We start from the raw sequence: 21,674 nt of genomic DNA, 5'->3' as shown, positions 1-21,674 counted from the left end.
TTGGCTGGGTGTAGTCAGTAGCGATAGTCAGGAATCAGAAAACACTTTGTACCTGTTTGCTTTGACAAAGAATCAGATCCAAGATCTTTCTCTGGAGTGGAGGAAGACAGGGAGGCTTCAGAGCTGGGTTTTGAAATCTGTTTAAAACGTCAAATATAGGATCCCACATGAAATCTGAACATGTGTTGCAAATTTTGACCCTCATGGAACCTCTTTGGCCATGTCCAGGAAATGTCTGAAACTCAGGCTCAGAGGATTTTGAGAGGAGCACTAGAGGGATGTAGGGGCCTTTGGTTTTAATTTAGGCTGTTCATGTTTTCTGATCTTCTGGACCTCAGAGATATACCAACTGGATCATAATTTCCCAAAGTGTTTCCTCCCTAGGATGTTAACAAGTGATCAGGAGTTCCCATCGTGGCTCAGCAGATATGAATCTAACTAGTATCCAAGAGGACACAGGTTCAATCCCTGGCCTCGCTCAGTGGGCTAAGGATCTGGCGTTGCCTTGAGCTGTGGTGTAGGTTGCAGACATGGCTGGGATCTGGCGTTGCTGTGGCTGTGGTGTAGGCCAGTGGCTACAGCTCTAATTTGACCCATACCCTGGTTTGGCCCTAAAAAACTGCTGGTTTGGCCCTAAAAAAAGACCAAAAACAAAACAAAACAAAACAAAAAACAAGTGATCAGGAAAAAAAGGCTTTCTACCATCTGAGGACACAGCAAGCCATCTATGAATCGGGAAGCAGACCCTCATCAGACACCAAATCAACAGCCCTTAAGAGCCTCCAGCCCACAGCTGCTGTCAGGTTTGCTGCAAACAGCACCTGGATTCTTAAACTTTCCTCCACCCTCCCCCAGGGCATCTCCTGAAACCTGGTCCCACTTTATCCTTTCTTGGATTCTTCCCTTCTTTTGTGGGGGGTGGGATACTTCCCCCCATAACTTCCTGAGAAAGGGCCATAGGAGATGTTGGAGTAGAAGGGCTGGAGCTCACCTCTCACAAAAAAAAAAAAAAAAAGGGTAGGCGGTTTCTATTAACCAGTATTTCCCACACTGTCTGATGTTTACTACTGGTTTTGAGTTGATTTTAGGAGGTTCTTGGTTGAAATGAACATTTTTTTCATTCTAATCAATTTTGGATAATGGTTATAATTTTTCATTTATAGTCATGATATTAAAAGTCTTTATAATATTCCTTTTAAAAGATGAGTGAATTTAAAGAAAAATATTAAGTCAGTAATAGTACAGACTGTCTGCAGATATGGAAAAAACCGTGAAGGTGGTACTCAAATGACTGAAATTTGAAAAAGTTCAGTTAAATCAAGTTAAACTGACTTATTTGTTGAAAGACTTCTCAGAGATTTTATCATATTGATAAATATTTTGCCTCTTCAAGAAAGGATTTGGGGAGTTCCCGTTGTGGCTCAGCGGAAACAAATCTGACTAGTATCTGTGAGGATGCAGGTTCGATCCCTGGCCTCACTCTGGCTTAAGGATCTGGCATTGCCATGAGCTGTGGTGTACGTCACAGACGCAGATCGGATCTGGTGTTTCTGGGGCTGTGGCACAGGCCTGCATCTACAGCTCTGATTTGACCCTAGACTGGAAACCTCCGTATGCTGTGGGTATGGCCCTAAAAAAGACCGGAAAAAAAAAAAAAAAAAAAAAGGATTTGTGAATTCCTATCGTGACTCAGCAGTAATGAACCTGACTAGTATCCATGAGGACTCGGGTTCGATCCCTGGCTTTGCTCAGTGGGTTAAGGATTTGCCATGAGCTGTGGTATAGGTTGCAGATTTGGCTCGGATCCTGCATTGCTGTGGCTGTGGTGTAGGCTGGCAGCTTCAGCTCCAATTGGACCTCTAGCCTGGGAACTTCCATATGCTGCAAGTGCAGCCCTAAAAAAAAAAAAGAAGAAAAAAGAAAGGATTTTGCATCTAGCACTTCTTTAACTCATTTAACTATAGAAACCCTCTTTTCTTTAAAATACAGATCCTCTTGTTACACTTTTCCTCAGGAAATTTCACTTCAGGAAATGCTGAGGAGAAATGCTAGATGGCTTTAGAGCTGTCTTAGGATTTTGGTTCCTTTTCCTCCCCTCTGTTTGATGGAAAGTCTTAGGAGAAAGTACAAGGGCGGAACTAGAAATGGTCATTTAAGAAGGTTTATACATAGTTAAAAGCATATTAGCCCCTAAATGCAATGTGGTATCCTGGATTAGATGCTGAAACAGAAAAAGGACATTAGAAAAGACTAGTGAAATTTAATTGGGAGTTCAGTTTATACTAGTTAAAACTAGTGACATAGTCTGAAGTTTAGTTAATAGTAATGTAACAAGGTTGGTGTCTTAATTTTGACAGTATACCATGCTAAAGTAAGATGTTAATAATAGGGGAAACTAGGTGCTGGGGTTAGGAGCTCTGTCAGCAAGCAGTGGATGGAGCTATGAGTTCCACTAGGCAAATCCACCAAGCCTGGTAATATTCCCTACTCACTCCGTTGCCTGGTCTCGCACTGCTCAGCATGAAAGTACAAGGGCTAAGCTGAGAGAGCAAGAGGCATCACATTCCCTCACTAAACTCTTGGTGAGGTCCCTCCATGTACCTTTGCTGGTATCGAATTTGACCCAGGAAGGGACACCAGGTCACAGTGAAGGGAGGGACATTTTTCACCTTCTTCTTCCACATTCTGATCTGGTTACTCACCTCTCCCAGTCATAGCCCAGCCCCTACATTTTTCATCTTCAAATTAAATTCAGGTCCAAAGTCCCTATGGGGCCAGAGAGGATAAATTTCTCCAGACCAAGGACCTGAGTGTGCTTACCAGTGATGGCTGAGAGCTGCGGGCAGTCAGATGGTAGCCATAAAATCCTCAGCAGGTTTTGGTGGATAAGGCAGATAGATTGGGGGAGGATTGTTCTAACTGAGAGAGGCTATGGGTCTATAACTCTGCTAACCCTCTGAGGAGCCTTTGTCTAGGTGATAAATGGGTGGAGACTAGAGGAGTAACCACTCACTTCCATGTGCAGACAGACACTGCATTTATTGCAGTCTTATCATAGAAGTCTACAAGTTATTATATTTCATAACAAACAGTTATTGGAAGGATGGAAGGAAAGCAAGACCTAAGGGAAACTGAAAGAGAGAGAGATAAACCTTAACAAAAACATTGTATGAAGGGCCTCTCTTAAGCAGTCTTAGAGAATCCTGATCCACCTGCATTGTTAACCCAGAATTTTCAAGATAAAATTTATTCTCATTGATACTGATGAACACAAATATATGGAATGCATGAGATTGTCCTCAAGGTAGCATCAATATGGTAGGAAGGAAAGATAAGGACCATGGGGGGATCTGGTTTGGACAAGGCACTTGACTGGGAGGTAAAGGGTATTCAGCATCACATGTAGGCAAAATTTCACTATCTTTTCCAACTGGTTAGAGAAATGCTGTTGCTTCCTTATATATATTAATTTCTTTCTAGCTATTTAACCAGGTGCATTTATTAATTTCAATACTCTTAACCAGTTCTTTTTAGTTTTCTGGTACTGAAACTGTATCATCTACAAATAATGATTTTTGTTTCTTCCCTTTGATGTTTATGCCTCATTTCTATTTCATGTCTTACTGCATTAGGAAGAATTTTCAAAGCAGTGGATAATAATAATATTTATAGTGGGTATTATTATTTTGAAAATCAGAGTGCCTCTCATGTTTCTCTTTTAATTGTATTTGGTTTAGATTAATTACTCTTTATCATATACCTTTTTTTCCTCACATACTGACTTTTCTCTGCCAATTAACTCCTACCCATTCTACAAAGATCATATGAAATTCTATTACTCTCATAACGTGTATGCATACAAAATCATGTGTAAATAAACACGCTGCTAATCTTAACGGTAGTTTTTTACATTCACAAAGGACTTTCATATACAGATTCTCATTTGATGTTCTTTACAGACAATGGAGTAGGTATTGTTAGGACTTTTATTTTGGATATAAAAAAATTCAATCTTTTTGTGGCTGAGCAGCCAGCCCTAAGACAATAGTTAAATTGACTACAGTTTTGAGTTTCCCCTCTTCAGCACCACCATGCCCTATTGCTGAAGAACCTTCTCCAACATCCCCTTTAGTCTCTGTACATAATTGTGCCCCCTTTCCACCCCTCCCAACTGCCATGTAAGTTCTGTAACTGGATTTATTCTCTTTTCTGAGGGGGTTGCTCTAGACATGCATAAATGTGTATTCCTCTCCCACCTGTTAGTCCTAGTGGTCCCAAGCTGAAACAGCCAATAAAGACTGAATTAGGGGGAAAAATATGTTTTACATCTCAAAAAATTGTAAAAGTCAACTCAGTTCAAAATACCACAAACAATTTGAAAAATAAGGTATTGAAAAGCATCTTTCAGGTTCAGTAAAAGTCAACAGGCTCAGCCCAAATTTCTACAGACTCACCAAATAAGGAAGTTTGGGGTAAAATTAGCAGCAGAAAATAAACTTCTTAGGTATTGCTTCTCATAGTTTCATCCATTCATTCTTGGTCAGAAACATAAAGATCTGAAAAAAATTATTTCACCAACCATTTGTAAAGTAGTTCAAGTCACTTCATGAATATGCATATATCCTTAGCTTAAAACTTCCCCAATTTTGCTGTTTGGTGAAACATTGCTTTGAGAAAGATCTCCCTCGTTCTCCCTATTTGCTGCTAGTTATAAATCTTTCCTTCTCCAGAACTTGAGCTAAGGTTGTGTCTTTTGATAGTGAACCCAGTTTTCTGGCAATGCCACTGTAATTTTAAGAATAATTTCTTTCTTTCTCTTTCTTTCTTTCTTTCTTTTCTTGCTTTTTTAGGGCCACACCCTCGGCATATGGAGGTTCCCAGGCTATGGGTCAAATCAGAGCTACGGCTCCCAGCCACAGCCACAGCAACGCCAGATCCGAGCCGCATCTGTGGACCTACACCACAGCTCACGGCAACACCAGATCCTTAACCCACTGAGCGACACTAGGGATTGAACCTGCAACCTCATGGTTCCTAGTCGGATTCATTTCCACTGCACCATGACGGGAACTCTCTTAAGAATAATTTCTAATTGGCCCTGAGACTTTGCAAGCATTCTCTCAAAAGTCAATATTCCAGGCTGAACATAAAACTGGCTACACTAAGTCATACTACATACTCTTAACTGCTTGAGGTTAGGGAAAGGGGCCATTTAGCAAAGTTTAAAGGATGGCATGTGAAAATGCTTTTAAAAAGGGTAAAACACATGCATTGGGGGTTCTCCATTCTGGCCGTACAGTAAGATCAAACAGGGTTGGGAGATAGAAATCTTGATTTTGAATATAGCAGATCCTTAAAGTCATTGAAATCCAAGTATTATTGTGCTAGAGGAACACCTGGCACTTCTCTATATTCAAAAAGTTGGGGGAAGTTAGGGAAACTCTTCCCCTTTTATTGTTCCTGAGACAAGGTGAGAGTGTTTTGAAGAAGAATATACACTATGTAAGTAATGCAAACAACAACATAATCTCATAAATCCTAAGAAGGAAATTATCTTACAATGCCAATTTGTCTAATAGTAAATCAATTAAAGTCTAGTTATATGTAGATGAAAATGATCACCATGACTTAAGAACAGTACATCTGCCTAAGATTCCCTAATTTTTATCACTTATCTCTACTTTGTTTTCCTTTCCTGGTTATTTGCCCACCACATATCCTTGGAGTCTAATAGGAATTGCTGTCCCTTGAGGAAGGCTTGTTCCTGATAGGAACACTGAGCCAAAGAGATGAGAAAGCAGTTCCCGTATAGGACCACCTATGCCCCCAGGTGCCCTCTGAACACTGGCCTCCCAGAATCTTACTGTTGTAGATGTTGCCAAGACTGATGGAACCTCTTTGTAAAGACACTGCAAGTTCAAGATGAGTTTCTAAGGTGGGCTCTACTGACCAATATACCTAGGGTCTATTTTTAGCATTTTTAATAGAATATTACAAGTGTATAAGACTTACTGTTCTAGTGGATATGAACATGAGACCAAATCATAAAGGTAAAAACAGAACGAGAACTGTCAAAAATTCAGAAGTAGTGAAATTAAAACCACCAGGTCTGTAAAATAGGATTTAATAAGAGTTCATGGCACATACTGCAACAAGGGTTTGCAAACCAAGAACTTTGAAATACAAAACTGATAGGAGGTTCAGAGGCATGACCTTACAGGATGGCTTATAAAGTGAAAATGAGGAAGTTGCTTAATCTTTACAGTGATTGGTTACTACACTGTTGGGGCCTTTCCAGATGGTAGGGGATTGGTTAAAAGTATCTTTTTTTTTTTTTTTTTTTTTTTTACCATTTTTAGGAAGATGACTTAAGTTTCTATTATGATTATCAAAGACATTTACAAGAAATAACTAGATTTAGTTTTGCTTACATGGTTCAGGGAAATTTCAAGTTCGATCTCCATTTTGTATTGTTCTTTAACAGAACAAAAGGAGTAGGATGTTCTTTTAGAAGTATTTCTCTTAATCTTAGTATAGGAGACAGATAAACTGTCCATTCAACTCAAAAAAAATTTTTTTTTTACTGAAATGTTTAGGACCAGCCATCTCAAATTAGTGTATTTTTTCCTCTTAGGATTACTGAGAAAACACTGGCAAATCACTTACGTCTAGATCTTTTCCTCACTATTTGTGCAGACCAAAATCTCCCTTTACCAAATCTCATCCCTACTATTAATTCATGTAACATTTAATTTTTTTTTAAAAATCAACTTATTTTCCTTTCAGACCTCGACTGTGATTTCTATAACGAATTTCAAAATGTTTTGATTCCTCAGAAATATTTACAGCTGGAAGTTCCCAGTGTGGTTGAGTGAGTTAAGAATCTGGCCCTTTGTGGCACAGCGGAAACGAATCCAACTAGAATCCATGAGGATTCGTGTTTGATTCCTGTCCTTGATCAGTGGTCGGGGATCTGGCGTTTCTGTGAGCTGTGGTGTAGGTTGCAGACATGGCTCGGATGTTGCAGTTGCTGTGGCTGTGGCATAGGCCTGCAGTTGCAGCTCCAGTTCAATCCCTAGCCTGGGAAATTCCATACGCCATAGGTGCAGCCCTAAAAAGGAAAAGAAAAAAAAAAAAAAAAAAGAAAGAAAATCTGATGGCAGCATAGGTTGAAGCTGCAGCTGGGGCTCAATCCCTGGTCTGGGAACTTCCATATATCTGGGGCATAGCCGTAAAATTTTAAAAAAAAATTAAATTTTTTTAATTTATTTATTTTATTTTTTTTTTTGTCTTTTTGCCATTTCTTGGGCCGCTCCCGCAGCATATGGAGGTTCCCAGGCTAGGGGTCTAATCGGAGCTGTAGCCGCCAGCCTACGCCAGAGCCACAGCAACTCGGGATCCGAGCCGCGTCTGCGACCTACACCACAGCTTACAGCAATGCCAGATCCTTAACCCACTGAGCAAGGCCAGGGACCGAACCCGCAACCTCATGGTTCCTAGTCGGATTCGCTAACCACTGCACCACAACGGGAACTCCTAAATTTGTTTAGAGGAAGATTGCTTTGGGAGAGTATTTCCACAGGTAGCTAATCCCAGACATTAACTATGTTCTTGCAGTTATGTAAAAAATTTGGAAAAGATGGAAAAGATTAAGAAAGAAACTAAACCACTAAATGTACCATTAAGAAAAAACCCACACTTAAATTTAATATTATTTGGGGTATATTTTTTCTGTTTTCCCCCCTTAATTGAGACAATGCTATATGTTCAATTTTATATTCTGATCATTTCAACTGTCAGTAAAAGTTGTAAAAGACTTTGACATGGTGGGGGTGATAACAAAAGAAAAAGTTACTTTTCATCACTTTGTGTCCTGTTTATAAGTCTCTGTTGACTCGTAGCAATCCAAATGACTCTGAGCCATAGATATGCAAATGATTTCTGTTGGGTAAGAGGGACAAATGACTTCAAAATTCTCAAGTAGATACAGTCAGTATTGTATCTATTTGTAAATTCATTAAAGTATTCCTGATTGACCTGTTCCTGTGGGATTCTTTGAATACTCTTGAACTGGTTATGATACCCAACTGGTCCCCCTCCCCTTTTTTTTTCTCTTTAGGACCACACCTGCCGTATATGGAAGTTCCCTAGCGAGGGGTCCAATTGGAGCTATAGCTGCCAGCCTACACCACAGCCACAGCAACATCAGCTCCAAGCTGCTTCTGTGACCTATGCCAGGTCCTTAACCCACTGATCCAGGCCAGAGATGGAACCCACAACCTCGTGTTTCCTAGTCGGATTCGTTTCCATTTGGCCACATCGGGAACGACTGGTTCCCTCCTTAATTAATGCATTAATTAATGTGTTAAATCTTTGATGGATGTTCACTTTATTTAGTTATAGAGGTAGAGTTGCTGCATTTTATATTTGTGTGAGGATCATGATTTTCTTTTTAAAAAATTATACTTTAGCACAATTAACATTATATCATAAACATTTCTCCTTTAAAAATTTAATTCATGAATTAACAGCTCTATGATATACCATCATGATGTTTTATTCACTCATTTTCTAATGTTCTAATGTTCTTATATGTACCATTCTCCATGTGTTCAATATTTACATTGTTTGCAATTTTTACTTTAAAAAAAATGTGAGGGAGTTCCCGTCGTGGTGCAGTGGTTGACGAATCTGACTAGGAACCATGAGGTTGCGGGTTCGGTCCCTGGCCTTGCTCAGTGGGTTAAGGATCTGGCGTTGCTGTGAGCTGTGGTGTAGGTGGCAGATGCGGCTCGGATCCCGAGTTGCTGTGGCTCTGGTGTAGGCCGGAGACTACAGCTCCGATTAGACGCCTAGCCTGGGAACCTCCATATGTCGCGGGAGCGGCCCAAGAAATGGCAAAAAGACAAAAAAGAAAAAAAAAAGAAAAAAAATGTGAGAACATCTTTGTGCCTAAATCCTTGTCCACATTTAAAATTTTTTCCTTGGGATAGATTTCTATGAACAGAACTACTGAATTGCAGGGTATTAATATTTAAAATCTCTCGAAAGATGCTGCCAAACTGCTTTCTGTTAAGAGATGATTCTACTGGCAATAGTGAGACTACTCTTCTCATTAAACTCTCACCAACATTTAGCATTATCATTTAAAAGCTTTGGGAGTTTAATGACAAAATGGTATATTGCTTTGGTTTAAAACAAAACCATTTCTATATTTATTTTTAATTGTGGGAAAAAACACATAACATAAAAAGTACTTTCTTAATCGTTTTTATGTGCGGTTCAGTAGTGTTAAGTATATTCACATTGTTGTGCAACAGAGCTCCTGAACTTTTTCATCTTGCAAAACTGACACTCTGTACCTACCTATCTCCCCCTCCTCCTCAGCCCCTGGCAAGCACCATTCTACTTTCTGTTTCTGTGAGTTTGACTGTTTATTTATGCTTTTTAGGGCTGCACCCATGAAATATGGAAGTTCCAAGGCTAGGGGTTAAATTAGAGCTTCAGCTGCTGGCCTATGCCACAGCAAAATGGGATCTGAGCTGCATCTGCCACCTACACCACAGCTCATGGCAACGCCAGATCCCTGACCCAGACCCACTGAGTGAAGCCAGGGATGGAACCCACGTCCTCATGGATATTAGTCAAGATTCATTTCCACTGCACCATGATGGCAACTCTGATTTGACTACTTTAGATATCTCGTAAAAGTGGAATCGTAGTTATTTGTCCTTTTGTGACTGACTTATTTCTCTTAGCATAATGTCCTAAAGGGTCTTCCATGTTGTAGCATGTGCCAAGACTTCCTTCCTTTTTAAGCCTGAACAGTGTTCTATTGCATATATATACCACAGTTTGTTTATCCATTCATCTATCAGTGAGTATTTAGGTTGCTTCTACCGCTTGACTATTGTGAATAATTCTGCTGTGAACGAGTGTACTTTCAGTTCTTTTGGGTATACACCCAGAAGAGGGATTGCTGGATCAAATGGTAGCTCTTTTTAAAAATTTTTTGAGAAACCACTACATTGTTTTCCATAGTGGCTGTACAATTTTATAATCCCATCAACAGTGCACGAAAAATTCAGTTTCTTCACATCCCTGACAGCACTTGTTAATTTGGTTTTGGATTTTTTTTGTTTGGTTGTTTATTTGTTTGTCTTAATAGTAGCCATCCTAATGGGTGTGATTTTGATTTGCACTTCTCTAATGATTAGTGATGTTGAGCATTTTTCATATACTTGTTAACCATTTATATCCCATCTTTGGAAAAATGTCTTTTCAAGTCTTTTGCCTTGTAAAAACTGGGGTTTTTTTTGATGTTGCTCTTGTTGAGTTATAAGAGTTCTATTCAAATTCTGAATACTAACACCTTATCAGATATATGATTTGCAGATATTTTTTCCCCAATCTGTAGGTTGCCTTTTTACTCCGTTGACTGTATCAGTTGAGGCACAGAAATTTTAAGTTTGATCTAGTTCCATTTAGACAAATGGCATCTTGCTTTATCCCTACTTATTTCTCCAGTGAGGTTGAATTATTTAAAGTTTACACTGGAGTCACATTTCTCCCAAATGTTGTGTTCCAAAAGTTAACTGCTAGGAGTTCCCCTTGAGGCTTAGCTGTAACGCACCCGACTAGTATCCATGAGGACACAGGTTTGATCCGTGGCCTCACTCAGTGGGTTAAGGATCCGGCATTGCCATGAGCAGTGGTGTAGATCGCAAGCATGGCTTGGATCTCACGTTGCTGTGGCTGTGGGCTAGGCCGGCAGCTGTAGATTTGATTCCTAGCCTGGTATCTTCCATATGCTGCAGATGCGGCCCTAAAAAGCAAAATAAATAAATAAAAAATAAAAGTTAACTGTTAAGGCAAAAAGACAGTATTCTGTTCTATTCTATACCATTCAGTTTTTTAAAATGCTGATTACCCTGTAAATTGATCTCACAATCAACTAATATATTATAACCCATAATTTGAAAACACTATCATAACTCATCCATAAAATATTAATAATATCTTCCATAGCTGATATTATCAGTTCCTCTAAATCTTTATCAGTGTTTCTCTCTGGGTCATAATTAATTCTGCAATTTGTTTCTTGAAGACAAAGCAATTCTAACCCACTTTATAAGACCATCTGAATAATGGTGTGTTTTGCCTGTGAAATACACTCATTGTGGGAAATTACAGAATTGAATCACATTCCTTTCTTTTTTCTTGAGCCCTTGCAATCAGATTTGCACAAATCAAATTTACCTATGATTTGAATCTACTGAATCAGTTACTTCTAATTCCAAAACTGGAAATTGTATGTTTATATATTTTGACCACTTAATCTGTTGAGGACTTCTACATTTTTCTTATCCCTTTTGTATCAGCTTCACATTTTATACACCTTAGCTACTGAGAGACCGAATATAAAAACAGACAATAGCTAGATCATGTATGACAACAGAATTATGTCCAGCAACCTCTGCTGCAGCCAGTCCAGGCCACCAAAACAGAACCTCTGTAGAAATTGGCCTAGAATCCTTAGGACTTGGTCAGTGATGGTCAGTTTTCCTTGTTTTTGTTTTTGTTCTCTCTTCCCAATTTCCAACTCAGGACCAAGCAGAGAAAGCCAAATATGCTCCTCAAACTAATGTCATAAGATGCCCTGCTTCTATTTAGTCTGCCTCTAGCTTCTCTGCCAAACAACTCCAATCAAAGCACACCTTAGGCCTTCTAGTTTTTTCACCATTAAGGCTTTCCCATTCCTCCTACAGGCTTTGAAAAGCATGTACTGATGACTCTCTTTTTCAGTAAACTCTGAATCCTCGTTTGTGTAGGTCTTAATTTCCATATTACATTTGTTGCAAATTCTCTTCCCATTTGGTTGTTTAAATTTTTTAATGATGTTATGATTTTGTTTATGATCCTTTTAACGTATATGATTAAAATTTTTATGTAATCAAATCTATTCAACTCTTCGGTGGTGAGACTTTTCCGTCACTTTTGCTTGGCAAATCCTTCCCAAGGACATATAATATCCAGGCAGGGGAGGGACCCTCTGGTTCCCTGGCTTCTTGTGTAACCTGCAGTCTACTAGCAGTGGGGGTGAAGGCAATCAGGGTCCCAGGATTCTTAGCTTGGTCCCCTGAGGTAGAGCTTCTGCCCTGTGAGTAGGCGCTGGGTCTAAGAAGAGAATCCTCAACCCCTTGTCCAACCCCTGGCCATCTGCCCAGAGTTTGTCCTTTGCAGCACATTGCTGGGAAGGATAAGAAATGCTAATGACCTGCCCTTCTTGGGGAAATGCTCTAGTTGTTGCCTGGGAGCTGGAGGGGAGAGGAGCTTCCATCCCACTGAGCTCATTGGGAGGAGTAAGTTGTGGCTCAAGTGCCACACTCACCTATTGATCTTAGCAACATTTAGTAGATGTTCTTGGATAAATGTATCTTCATTTGCTGTATGCTCTTAGGGCTATTTTCAGAGTATTTAAATGTGCTTGTTTTTGTTAATTTTCTCCAGTTAGAATTATTTTGCCAGGTGGTTGGTCCTTAGAGCTCCTCATGCCACCATTTTAACAGTGTTTCTCAATAAACGTTTCTTTGCATTTTGCTTGTTTCATTTAATGATATATCCTGGAAATCACTTCCTATCAGTTCTTCCTCTTTCATTTTACAATGGCAAAATCATCACCATGTGGATGTATCATAGTTTATTCAAACATTCTCTTATGAAGGGAAATTTAGGTTGTTTCCAATCTCTTGCAATTACAAACAATACTGCAGTGAACAACCATATCCACGTGTGTTTTCATATTGGTGGAGGCATGCATTCAGAGTAGATTCCTAGAGTAGTATTGTTGGGACAAAATGTTTAAGTACATATATACTTTATCAGATATCAGCAAATTCCCCTCCAAAAGAGTTATACCAATTTCCCAGTTTTTACCAGCAAAATATGAGAGTACCAGTTTCCCCACAGCCTTACCAACAGAATGTGCTGCCATTTCCCCCGCCACCGCCAATTTTTCCAAGTCTAGTAGGTAAAAAATGGCTTATCAGTTTAGCTTCAATGTGTATTTCTCTAATTATAAGTGAGTTGAACATTTTTATGTACTTTAAAGACCATTTTTATATCTTTTTGTGAACTCCTTGTTCCTATCTTTTTCCCTTCATTTTTTTCTATTGAGTTTTTGGTCCTTTATTCCTCAAATAAATTTTAGAGTTTTAAAAAATATTGGTGATATCAGTCCTTTATGTGTAATGTATGTTGCAAACATTTTCTCCCAGTTCATCAGTTATCTTTTTACTTTGTTTATGATACATATTTTTGCCATTCAAAAGTTTATTTTCAGGAGTTCGAGTTGTGGCTCAAACATTAGCAAACCCGACTAGCATTGATGAGGATGCGGGTTTAATCCCTGGCCTCGCTCAGTGGGTTCAGGATCTGGCATTGCTGTGAGCTGTGGTGTAGGTCGCAGATGCGGCTCGGATCCCGTGTTGCTGTGGCTCTGGTGTAGGCCAGCGGCTACAGCTCTGAATGGACCACTGGCCTGGGAACCTCCATATGCCCCTGGTGCTGCCCTAAAAGACAAAAAGCCAAAAAAAAAAAAAAAAAAAAGAGTTTATTTTTGGAAGTTCCTGTTGTAGCTCAGCAGAAATAAGCCTGACTAGTTAGTATTCATGAGGATGTGGTTCGATCCCTGGCCTCTCTCAGTGGCTTAAGGATCCGGGGTTGCCATGAGCTGTGCTGTGGGTCACATAGGTGGCTCGGATCCCGCGTTGCTGTGGCTGTGGTGTAGGCTGGCAGCTGAAGCTCTGATTTGACCCCTAGCTTGGGAACTTCCATATGCTGCAGGGTGTGGCTCCAAAAAGTTAAAAAAAAAAAAAAAGTTATTTTTATGTCGTCAAATTTATCAATCTTTCCTTTTATTACTCTTGGATCAAGTCACAGTTTGAAAGCTTTTCCCTGTATTCAGGTTAAAAAGGAGTTTAAACATCTTTTTTTGGTTTCTTTTTCTTTTCTTTTTTTTCATTTAGATCTCTGATCAGGTTTGAGTTTCTTCCTGTGCATGAAATGAGGTATGAATGTAATTGTATCTTTTTCCAAAAGGGTCCTGGTTTGCCTCAGTGTCATTTATGTATTCCAGTGATTTCCGATGCCACTTTTGTTGTATACAAGTTTCCATGTCTACTAGGGTCTCTTTCTGGAATTTCTTTTGAATTCTGCTGGCCAGTCTATTTAAGCATCAGTACCAATTGCTTTAATTTTAGAGGCGCTATTGCATGTTTTAATGTCTAGTAGTTTGTCTTTCTTTTTTAGTTTTTTTTGGGGGGTGCTTTTTTGCATTTTGTTTTTCTGTAAGAGTTTTAGTATCAACTGCTGGTATTTTTATTAGGATTATCTTAACTTTACAAGTTAACTTAAACAGAACTGATATCTTTATGATGAATTGTCTTATCCAAAAATGAATGTCTTCATTTGATTGAGTCTATTTTGTGTCTTTTACAAATATTTTGCTGTTTTACTCACGTGTTTTTTTTACATTTTTTGTTAAATTTACCTCTACTTACTTAATTTTATTTTTTTGCTATTGTCAGTGGGATTTTCTTTATCATTATATCCTCTAACTGGTTATTATTAATGCATATGAAGGCTATTGATTTCTGAGTATTAACTTTATATCTTGCTATCTTTTAGAATTCTTCTATTGTTTGCAGTAGTTTTATAATTGATTCTGAAAGGCTTACCCATAAACTGTTGTATCATCCATATATACATACATGTACCTCTTCTTTACCAATTCTCAGTTTATGTCTCTAAAATCAATTTTGTATTTCCCTAGAAATATGTACATTTAAATCTTTATTTCCCTAGGAAAATATACATCTAATCTATGTTTTTAAACATTTGCATAATGTGCAATTTAATCTCATGATTTTTAAAATTTATTCTGTTTCCATGGTTGTGTTTCTCTTCTCATTTTTTATTTTGTATATTTGTGCTTTCTCCTTTCTTTTATGATCAAGTTATTGAGTGCTTTGTCTATTTTGTTAATCCTTATTAATTAGATTTTCTGCTTTTGTATTCCTTTCTCCATTATTGTTCTACATATCTTTAATAGTTCCCACCTTGGGCTTTTTTTTGGCTTGCTTTGTTGTTCTTTTCCTATTTTTTCCCCTAGTTTTTTGGGTTAGGAATTTATTTTCATTCTTTTGTTTTTAATTGATAAAAGTGTTTAGTATTATGAATTTTTCTTTGATTTTTGTTTTAATATATTCCATTGATTCTGACATGTAGTGTTTTCATTAATCATAGTTTTAGAAATTCTGTGATTTAAGTTTGCATTGTATTAGTTTTAAGTATGTAGCATAATGATTTGATACATGTTTGTGAAATGATCAGTGTAACAAGTGCAGTTAACATCCATCACCACCTAAAGATAAAAAAAAAATTTTTTTTCTTGTTGCATTTCTTAAGAAACTGAAAATTGTTTAATACAAAATTTTAAAATTTCGGGATATAAGGATCCATTATTTATTTATTTATTTATTTTTGCTTTTTAGGGCCACACCCATGGGATATGGAAGTTCCCAGGCCAGGGGTCCAATTGGAGCTGTAGCTGCAGCCACGCGGGATCTGAGCTGAGTCTGTGACCTACACCACAGCTCACAGCAATGCCAGATCCCTGACCCACTGAGCAAGGCCAGGGATCAAACCTGTGTCCTCGTGGATACTAGTCAGATTTGTTTCCACTGAGCCACGACGAGAACTCTAAAATCATTCTTTTACTAACATTTTCCACGTCATCTCTTGGTTGGATAAAACTTTATATCTAAGAGATTCCTTTAGAAAGGTGCTAAATTCATATAAGCTGAAAAATGTTTTTCCTGATACTTGAAAAATAATTCGGCTGTTTTGGATCACAGGTTTTTTTCATTCATTTTCTAGAAAATGCTGCTCCATTTTTGTTTTGCTTAGTATGTTGCTTTTGAGAAGCCTGATGCTAATCTCATTCTTATGCTCTTGTAAATTATAATCCTTTTTTGCCTGGAGGGTTTGAGGACTTTTTTTTTTTCTTTTTTTTTGCTTTTTAGGGCTACATCCACAGCATGTGGAAGTTCCCAAGCTAGGGCCCAGTTCCCAGCCTACATCAAAGCCACAGCAACTCAGGATCCAAGCCACATCTGTAGCCTACACCACAACTCGAAGCAGTGCTGCACTCTTAACCCACTGTGAAAGGCCAGAGATTGAACCCACATCCTCATGGATACTACGCTGAGCCACAGCAGGAACTCCAGGACTTTTTTTCTTACTTTTTAAAATCTAATAGTTTTGCCAAGATGTGTCTCAGAGTTAGGGTTAATTTTCTCAGGTACTTGGTACTTTTCAACATGTAGATTGAGTTCTTTGTTTCTGAAGATTTTTCTTGGATTATGGTTTTAAATGTTAGTTCTGTTTCATTGCTTTGTTTTCTTTTCTGGGTCTACAATTAAATAAATGACTGTCTTTTGCATTTCTTCTATTTCTACTCCTTCCCCCCTTTTCTTCTTTATCTTATTTTCATTTTCACAGTTGTTTTCTTTCCTTTTTTTTTTTTTTGTCTTTTTAGGGCTGCACCCTTGGCATATGGAAGTTCACAGGCTATGGGTCAAGTCAGAGCTGTAGCTGCTGGCCTACACCACAGCCACAGCAACATGGTATCCAAACCACGTCTGTGATTTACACCACAGCTCGTGGCAACACCAGATCCTTAACCCACTGAGCAAGGCCAGGGATTGAATCTCATCCTCATGGATACTAATCAGGTTCGTTACCTCTGAGCCACCACGGGAACGCCTTCGTAGTTGTTTTCTTGCCTTCCTTTCCAGCAGGGCTCTCATCTCAGGTGTTTACTTTTCTTTCCTTCTTTTCTGAAGTGTAGTACTTGACGACCTTTATACACATGCACCCATGTAACCATCACCGAGGTCATGTTCCAGCAGCCCAGACAGTCTATTAGCACTCTCCCTTCAAACAGAACCACTTTTCTGACCTCTATCCTTATTAATTTTTCCCTTTCTTAGTATTCATTTGTATGATATCATAGAATATGTGATCTTTTATATCTGGCCTCTTTCACTCAATATCAGGTATATGAAATTCAATTTATATAGACCATATATAAAAAATGTTTTATTGTTGACTGCAAACATTCCCAGAGTACCTACTGTGTGCTGGGCTTTACAACAATAATAATAATCTTGAACAATGATGGCTCTGGCTAATTTTGTGTTCTTTCTGATGCCCAGCGTCAGTGGCATGCTACACACACACACAAAACAGACAATGAATATGCTTTTAAACATCATTCCCACAGGCTAGACAGCCTCTAGAATGGTATCTGAGATGGGGGTGAGACTGCCTTTAATTATACATCATGTTAGGCAGTGTTTCAAAACTTTTGTATCAGAATCACCTGAAAGGCTTATTAAAACAGATTTTGGGGGGCCCCAATTCCAGGAGTTTCTCATTCAGCCGGCTTTGAGTAGGGCCTGACAATCTGCATTTCTAACAACTTCCTAGGGGATGCTAATGTTGAAGGTCTAGGGATTACATTTTGGAAAACCTTGCTTCAAGGTTCCAGGTTTACAGAACTTGATGTGGTTCTCTCACTAGACCCCTCACACCACCATCTCCATCTGTGGCAGCCACTGACTCCCGCATCTCCTCTGAGAACCTGAGGCCAGCTCAGCTAACTTCTGCCTGATCCCCATACCTATGCCCAAGATCTCTCATCAGATGTCTCTGGGTGCTAAACTGGTACAGAAGAAGTGAGGCTCAGGAGTACAATGTAGTTGTCCATGCTGCTTTTTCATATTCTCAACCACACTGTCATCTTCGAAGTTGTTAAGGTTGGACATTTGGCCCAGGTCAAGGTTTAGCTTCCATAAGCCCTTGGTGACTACAAGTAGATGGAGGTCTGCAATGACCTGGGGTGAGGCTGTGGTGGTCTCTGCTGTTAGGTGGCGAACAGCAGAACTTTCCAGTGGCTTTACATTCTGGAATTTTTCAGACAGGTTGGGCAATAGGCTGCTAAAGGACGTGCCAGAGAATCGGTGACTTCAGAGACACAGGAGTGTGTGCCAAGGGATAGGATACTCTCTGGGGTATCCAGTGAAGCTTGCCTTCTCCACCAGGTCCTGGATCCTGCTCCTACCCAAAGAACCTCCTTTCTAAGAGGTAATTCTCCCAGCAAATAGCTTCCTCAGGGTGGTTTCCAGGTCATGGGACCCAAGTGTATCAGTGGTTCTTGTCTTATAATTCTGGTCTTCCTCTCCCAGATGGGAAGACTTGTTTTCAGGATGCTACCATTGTCAGTGACAATGTTGCTGTGGCCACTCCATGGACGCTGGGTGGGAGGTGATGGTGCTGATGATTAGTTAGACATGACAATTCCCAGCTGAGGGCTACTTGGAATCTGGGAGGTTCAGGATGAAGGGGTCAGGGCCTGCTGCTTGATGATTTAGTTGATGTTTCTTACAGTCTCAAAGACATAACTCTGGGAGTTCCCGTTGTGGCGCAGCGGGAATGAATCTGACTAGAAACCATGAGGTTGCGGGTTTGATCCCGGGCCTCACTCAGTGGGTTAAGGATCTGGCGTTGCTGTGAGCTGTGGGATAGGTCACAGACAAAGCTCGGATTTGGGATTGCTTTGGCTCTGGCGTAGGCCGGTGGCTACAGCTTCAATTGGACCCCTAGCCTGGGAACCTCCATATGCTGTGTGTGCGGCCCTAAAAAAAATGGACAAAAGACAAACAAAACAAAACAACTTACCTCTGGAGGTTCTGCTTCTTTCTACTTGCTTCACTGCCAAGTTGGTCCTGAGAAACAAGTTCAACAAAGGCTGAGGTGTTGGTTGTGGTTTGTTCCAGAGGCTTTCATTTTGTCTTGGGTCTCTTGAAGCACTTCCATGCACTATACACTGTCCATACTTGTTCTGCAGCTGCAGTTCATAGCTTACCTGTCACGGGCACCTTGAAAATCCCTAGAGGCTGGCCTAGCTTTACAAATTAGCAAAGGACTATTTCCAAAAAATATCCACATTACAAATGGAAATTATTTCTTTTCTGATAAAAATGAGATAGTTCTTAAAATTGGCTGAGTTTATAGATTTTGAAGAAAAATTATGATGTAGCCGGCCTGAGAAAGACCTGTCCACAGAAGCCATCTGGAGCTGGCCTGAGGATATTTTACTGGGAAAACTAGCCCAGCGTGCACAGTGCCACCTAGTGGTCAGTCTCCACCAGAAGGGTCTTCTGCAGGATGTGTAACCACAGGGAAGGGGTGGATCACAAGAGAGTAGAAACCCCTTTGGAATGATCCACAACAAAGTTCAGCCGCAACTGCTACACATCTACATCTTCTGTGTTTTTTGAGGTCTCGCCTCCTTTAGCTTACACTGTCCTCTTCTGTACAATAAGGGCAACCAGGTGAACGTGACCATGTTCTTTATGTGGCTCAAAATCCTCTCCCAAAGCTTCCCCTCCTACCTCCTCTTTCTCTACTTTCAAGTAAAGAGGAAAATAAAATAGAAGCTTTTATTTTGAAATGAGAATTTAATTCTTAATTCACGCTATTGGAGAATGCTTGGATATAAGATGCATTTGGCAAAAGTGAGATGCGTACAGACTGCATAATGAGGTTACACAAAAGCATATTTGGGAAAAAATGCGAGAACATTAATTTTTTCTTGCTAATTTTTTTCCTTGAATTGTGAAATCCACATTAGAAATGTGCAAAGTGGAAGAAGAAGCTTCACTTCTATCACTCAGTGCTGTGAACAGGCTTCCACGTGCTACAGCTTTTGATTCATGTTGTTTCACACTTCATTCAGTTGTTACCTTTGGCAGCTGGTGATACAATACCATTTGCTTGGAAATACAATCAATCAAGCAAGAAAAAAAAAAAGAAAAAAAGGAAGGTGTGAAAGTGCAATTGCTTAATTGATTACTTAAAATGGTTTCTTTGTCAGAGTGACCAAGAGTGCCTATTACTCAACAGCATTAGATATTAGCAATATTTTTCCATTTTGCCTATCTTATAGGCAATAATGACAACTAGTGTTTGAGCGTGCATTTCTTTTTTAAAAAAATCTTATTGAGGTATAGTTGATTGATAATGTGTTAATTTATGCTGTACAACAAAGTGATTAAGTCATACATATATATGCATTTTTCATATTTTTTCTTATTTTTTCCATTATGTTTTATCACAGAATATTGCTCTATAGTAAGACCTTGTAGTTTTTCTGAGTGTGCATTTCTTTTTCTTTTCTTTTTTTTTTTTTTTGTCTCTTTTTTTGTCTTTTTGCCTTTTCTAGGGCTGCTCCCGCGGCATATGGAGGCCAGGGGTCCAATTGGAGCTGTAGCTGCCAGCCTACGCCAGAGCCACAGCAATGCGGAATCCAAGCCGAGTCTGCAAGCTACACCACAGCTCATGGCAACGCTGGATCCCCAACCCACTGAGCAAGGCCAGGGATTGAATCCTGTAACCTCATGGTTCTCAGTTGGATTCCTTAACCACTGAGCCACAATGGGAACTCCAGAGTGTGCATTTCTTGTACTGTCTCTAAGGATGAACATTTTATAAGCTAACAATTAATGGTTCTCTGTAAATTTTTGTTCCTATTCTTTGCCCATTTTTCAATTACCTTGTTTGCATATTTTGTTATTTGTTTGAAGGAGTTACTTATGTTGCTGTATAACGAAGTGACCCAGTTATACATACTATTTTTCTCATCATTTTCTGTCACAGGTGATTGGATATAGTTCTCTATGCTATAGAACAGGACCTCATTGCTCATCCATTTTAAATGTAATAATTTGCATCTACTAATCCCAAACTCCCAGTTCATCCCATTCCTTCCCCACTCCCCCTTGGCAACCACAAATCTGCTCTCCATGTCTGTGAGTCCATTTCTGTTTTGTAGGTAGGTTCATCTGTGTCATATTTTAGATTCCACGTGAGTGATATTATATAGTATTTGTCTTTCTCTTTCTGACTTACATCACTTAGTATGAGACTCTCTAGTTGAATCCATGTTGCTGCAAACAGCATTATTTTGGGTTTTTTTATGGCTGAGTAGTATTCCGTTGTGTATATGTACCATACCTTCTTAATCCAGTCATCTGTCGATGGATATTCAGATTGTTCCCATGTCTTGGCTACTGTGAATAGTGCTGGAGTGAACATGAGGGTGCATGTATCTTTTTGAATGCAAGTTTTATCTGGGTATATGCCCAGGAGTGGGATTGCTGGTCAAATAGTACTTCTATATTTAGTTTTCTGAAGTACCTCCATACTGTTTTCCACAGTGGTTTTAACAACTTGCATTTGCACCAACAGTGTAGGAAGGTTCCCCTTTTTCCACACCTACTCCAGCATTTTAATTTGCTGTTGAGTTGTATGAGTTGTTTGTATATTTTTGAGATTAAGCCCTTGTCAGTTGCATAATTTGCAACTATTTTCTTCCATTCTGTAGGTTTTTTTTTTAATGGTTTCCTTTGCTGTGCAAAAGCTTGTAAATTTGATTAGGTCTCATTGGTTTATTTTTGTTTTTATTTCTATTGCCTTGAGAGACTGACCTAAGAAAACATTTGTACAGTTGATGTCAGAGGATGTTTTGCCTATGTTCTCTTCTAGGA

General features: G+C 39.2%; 1 protein-coding gene across 7 annotated transcripts in view; it reads left to right on the top strand.

Moving 5' to 3' along the window:
• The window catches only part of PIK3AP1 (phosphoinositide-3-kinase adaptor protein 1), a 265,570-nt gene that overhangs the window by 34,124 nt on the left and 209,772 nt on the right, over window positions 1-21,674 (top strand). For 2 of the 7 annotated variants that reach the window (XM_084992879.1, XM_084992875.1), the window contains exon 2: window positions 18,044-18,210. The exons of 3 other annotated variants lie outside the window; for them this stretch is intronic. The gene's annotated coding sequence lies outside the window, so the exon portion shown is untranslated. Of the gene's footprint in view, window positions 1-14,027; window positions 14,070-18,043; window positions 18,211-21,674 lie in introns of all 7 variants that reach the window. 2 more of the 7 variants (XM_084992878.1, XM_084992877.1) reach the window with 2 other exon arrangements.

Source organism: Sus scrofa, chromosome 14, assembly GCF_054392235.1.
Source record: "Sus scrofa isolate SSC_HxYL_T2T_F1_AM1 chromosome 14, Sscrofa_HxYL_maternal_Yorkshire_Landrace_v2.0, whole genome shotgun sequence".
Taxonomy (NCBI): Eukaryota; Metazoa; Chordata; class Mammalia; order Artiodactyla; family Suidae; genus Sus; species Sus scrofa.
The sequence above is the reverse complement of the archived record's forward strand: the minus strand, read 5'-3'. Positions and strand labels throughout refer to the sequence as shown.